At 37.5% G+C, this 5,118-nt stretch overlaps 1 protein-coding gene across 3 annotated transcripts in view; it reads left to right on the top strand.

Moving 5' to 3' along the window:
- The window catches only part of LOC102672913 (telomerase-binding protein EST1A-like), a 134,915-nt gene that overhangs the window by 7,330 nt on the left and 122,467 nt on the right, over window positions 1-5,118 (top strand). The window lies entirely within an intron of this gene.

Raw genomic sequence — 5,118 nt, 5'->3', positions numbered from 1 at the left:
TTTTTTTTTTTTTTTTTTTTTTTTTTTTTTTTTTTTTTTAATTTTTTTTTCCATTATTTTCGTTTCATCAAATTTTTCGTGAATTTTGACGTGTTTGAATTCGTCGAAGGAAACATATGTACATTATCATATGTTCTCGTTAGGGCGCGATATTACCTCTCGTACCGCCGTTTGTTATGTGAGCAAAGTTTTAATGGCTCCCAGAAGAGCTATAACGGGGAATTTCCGCCTCAAAGGGTTCGAATGTGTATAACTTTGGTCACCATATATAGGCGGTCTCGACCTGTATTATTAATTGTACCGTAGAGATTTCGATGCTGTCGATGGATTGCTATTAATTTAGAAAAGTTATGAATTACGCCCCGGATGCATATTACACTCATAATAATTTATTTATGAATCGCTGATTAATAAATTAATAATTAATAAATTTAGCGATATTTGAAAAATTTGAAATAACGTTCCATTTCTTCAGAAAAATTAAATTCTCTTTTATTTTTCTTTTTTTTTGTCAAAATACAAACCATAGAAAATTTAATTTAAAGAAAAAACAAAATTTAATGAATTTAATGAAGAAAATCGAGCGGAATTATCAAATATCTATTTTTAACAGTTTCCTAATTGTAAAATTATTCGATTAGACGATCCCTCTAATTGTCTAACAGTGTATTTAACAGCATTAACAGACGTATTTGATCGTCTTCTATTTATTTGTAATCTTTCGTTTAGGGATTTCCATCATTTTTCCTTTATCTTGGTAGAGTCGTAAAAAAGGATGAGAAGAGAAGAAGCATTCTGGATGCTTAAATTAACATTAACTATTACGTAGTTACGTATAAAACCGTCGAGGAAGAAAAATAGCCTGTTTTACGGTGGTTAAGGTTAAATGAACACCGTATGAAGTCGTGTTCTGAATTCATGGAATCGCATATTAGACGGTAGTTCTACATCGGTATGTGTAACTGTCGGCCTGCAAGCATCGAAAACTGATAATGGCACGTCTTAAGGTGCGTGTTAGCGGTCAAACGTATGAGAAATTTCTCATAGCGTATATAACGTGGTGAACGTGTTTTTAAAACGAGATACAAAACGGATGGAAATAAAACGCGAAAAAAGTTGTTTCATTAAAATAGGCGGTCGAGATGTTGTTCGGAGTAAAATCGGCCTCAAATAACAAGGTGTTAAAAGGTGTAGTTACAAAGTTGCAGACTTGTACGTATCGCAAAAAGAAACGAGGCAAGAAATTGCCAACATTTTCCCTTTAATTACATCAGACTTGCTTGGATTTAATAGGGTATCGTCAATCTTGAACGTAACTTTTACTTTTTTTTTAGTCCTTCCTTCTCTCTGCACTTTGTACAGTCGAGTTGTACAAACCGATATATATATATATACACATATTCTTCTAAATAATAATAATTTCTATTTCTATCAGATTGTTGAAAATTTCACGATTTAAAATTTAGGTAGTATTTAAATTTATATAAAAATCATATCCACGTTAAGAAAATAAAAATCGCTTTCTTCGATTCTCTTGTTAATTTCCAAGTTACGATTTAAAATTTAGATAGTATTTACATATATCTCAAAATTCACAATATAAAATAAAAATAAAAAATTTCTTCGATTCTCTCATTAATCGAAAATTTCGTAGTTACGATTCAAAATTTAAATGGTATAGAAAATAAAAATCTGGCTCGATTATCAAGTTCTTCCTTCGATTCTTTCATTAATCGAAAATTTCTTAATTACGATTCAAAATTTAGATAATGCAGAAAATAAAATATCGTTTGGCTCGATTATCAAGTTCTTCCTTCGATTCTCTCATTAATCGAAAATTTCGTAGTTATAATTTAAAATTTAGATAATGCAGAAAATAAAAGTTTGGCTGGATTATCAAGTTCTTCCTTCGATTCTTTCATTAATCGAAAATTTCGTAGTTACGATTCAAAATTTAGATAATAATGTAGAAAATAAAAGTCTAGTTCGGTTATCAAGTTCTTCCTTCGATTCTCTCATTAATCGAAAATGTCGTAGTTACGATTCAAAATTTAGATAATAATGTAGAAAATAAAAGTCTAGCTCGGTTATCAAGTTCTTCCTTCGATTCTCTCATTAATCGAAAATGTCGTAGTTACGATTCAAAATTTAAATAGTATAAAAAATAAAAATCTGGTTTGATAGTCAAGTTCTTTCTTCGATTCTTTCATTAATCGAAAATTTCATAATTACAATTCAAAATTTAGATAATGCAGAAAATAAAATGTCGTTTGGCTCGATTATCAAGTTTTTCCTTCGATTCTCTCATTAATCGAAAATTTCGTAGTTACGATTCAAAATTTAGATAATGCAGAAAATAAAATGTCGTTTGGCTCGATTATCAAGTTCTTCCTTCGATTCTCTCATTAATCGAAAATGTCGTAGTTACGATTCAAAATTTAAATGGTATAGAAAATAAAAATCTGGCTGGATTATCAAGTTCTTCCTTCGATTCTCTCATTAATCGAAAATGTCGTAGTTACGATTCAAAATTTAAATGGTATAGAAAATAAAAATCTGGCTGGATTATCAAGTTCTTCCTTCGATTCTCTCATTAATCGAAAATGTCGTAGTTACGATTTAAAATTTAGATGGTATAGTAAATAAAAATCTTCGATAACCAAGTTCTCGCTGATCTCGATTCTCGCATTAATTATTTNNNGCTCGCAATTCGAAGTACCGGTTCTTCGATCGAAAAAAAAAAAAAAAAAGAAAAAAGAAAACCCTTTCTTAAAACCCTTCCCATCTTCTTCTCTGTCCGTTTACGTTTCCTTTCCGCGACCGTCCACCGTAGAAAGATCGATCTCGCCTGTGCGTGTACGCCGGCGTTCAGATCACCGATGTTCTCGCGCTCGATTGTGACGAGCGTGGACAATGGTCGTGAACTAGTTTCGCGGCGAGTTGTGAGGATGGACAGCTCGGCGAGATTACGACAGAGATCCGTAATTTTGGAAGTGTGCGGCTTGCTGGCATGTGCTCGTACTTCGTCCGAGGCGAAGATGAAAAGAGACAGGGTCGGTGAGTCGGTGGCCAGGTTGATGGTGCGGTTGACTGGGCTGTTCGAGTGGCCGACATTTGCATCTCGTAAAACTTGGTGGAGGGTATCGTTTGACGATGGTGCAACCGATGGCGCGGCCCTTTCGCCTCGCTTTTCCTTTTCAGGATCGTACGATGTTGGTCGTAGATTACGCTCCAGAGATGCCGGGCGATCGATCTTGCGTGTGTTTTACGACGAGGATATTGGCCTCTCGGGTATTCGGCTCGTTTTAAGTTTTTCGGTCGTTGCTTTGCGAATCCGAATGCTCGTCGAATCTCTGAGTTTTATGAGTTTTAACGGAGAGAAGGGAGATAGTTTATCGCAATATATATTTGAATTCGAATTTTCGAGGGAAAGGTTTCGTTTCGACATTCGAAATGAAGTTTTCTTTTTTTCTTTTCTCTCTCGGTGGTTCGATTACCGTTAGAAAGGAGAGAAAGAGAGAGAGAGAGAGAGGGAGAGCAAAGAAAGGAACAGGATCGATAAATTTCATCGTGTAATCGAGACCCGAAGCCCGATACCAGCTTATTAAATGTAATATTCGAAGCTATCGCGGTTTCTCGCAACGTGATATTACGAGTATAAGAGCGTCGTTCGGTGTAATAAAGAACGAGTAATCTGGAAATATAGGCCTATTTCCACCGGTATCTGAATAGCTAGATCCTTTTCATGAAAACGTTACTATAGGAAAGTTTTCATGTATTTTTTCCGACCAAATTTCCAAAAATATCATTCCGAAAATATGATAAATTCTCGTACAATGCCCATAAAACGTTCCCACGAAAAACGATACTCTTCTCACAAGTACAATTTCTACGAGCAGAACAAATTCATAGATAGTCAGGAGGCGCTTTCTACGATTAGCGATCCATTGCGCCCATAATCGTAACGAAACGTATCTTTTCTCTCCTCTCCTCTCCTCTCTCTCTCTCTCTCTCTCTCTCTCGAGGTTACTCCATCGAGCGGTGGCGAGTCTCGCTCCTCTTCGAGGTTCGCGGCCGGGATCCCTGGAACCCTGTCGAGCCAGCTCATCGTGTGGCTCGTGTGCGGTGGCCACGTATATACTGGCACGTAACTTCGTGTTTTCTTACACGGCGGTAAAAATGTTAATTGACAATTGCGTGGCGCCAGTGGCCCCTCCCCTCCTCCAAAGGCTGTTGCACCTCTCGTGCCATCCTCCACCCGTTTCCACGCACACACACACACACACACACATACGCGCGCACACCTGTGCCGTACACCTGTGTGTATATCCGGTGTTTCGTGGCGACCTTGCGGATACCTTGCCGGCCGGTTTAATTGTAGCGACGTAGGACGCCACGTCAGCCACGTCATACGCGATAGTCGTGAAATCGGTGTCGATATTCACCGCGGAGGATCCGCGTGCCGCGATTTACGTCGTGGCGGGGAAAAGAGAAAAAGGAAAAAAGGAAAAAAGATGTTCCCTTACAGTAGTCCATTCGATTTATCGGTGGCGGTCGATTTCTTCGTGGAATTCATCAACGATCTCTGCTCCTCTTTTTGCTCACGCTCGACACGCGTACGCTCCAACCTTTCTGGAAAACCGTACGCTTGTTCATCCGTCCTCCAAGTCGATCGGGGTATTCCCTCGGTTTTCGATCGTCATTTTTATCGCGCTGGATACGTTCTTCGAAAGATGATGCATCTGGATGCTTCGTTGCATAGAATCGTTCTTTTTTTAACATATTTGTGTTGACAAACTTTTACTCAACCTTTCTGGAAAATCGTACGATTCTTAGTCAGCCAAATCAGCATCGATCTAGGGATATTCCCTCGGTTTTCGATCGCCATTTTTATCGCGCTGGATACGTTCTTCGAAAGATGATGCATTAGGATGCTTCGTTGCATAGAATCGTTCTTTTTTAACATATTTATATTGACAAATTTTTACTTAACCTTTCTGGAAAATCGTACGATTCTTAGTCAGCCAAATCGTCGTCGATTTAGGAATTTCCCTATCCTTAGATTTTCAATTTTTATTGCGATAGATGCATTCGATCTTCTTTGAAAGATGATGCATC

Source organism: Apis dorsata, unplaced genomic scaffold (assembly GCF_000469605.1).
Source record: "Apis dorsata unplaced genomic scaffold, Apis dorsata 1.3 scaffold_37, whole genome shotgun sequence".
Classification (NCBI taxonomy): Eukaryota; Metazoa; Arthropoda; class Insecta; order Hymenoptera; family Apidae; genus Apis; species Apis dorsata.
This window is presented reverse-complemented; position numbering and strand designations above follow the sequence as displayed.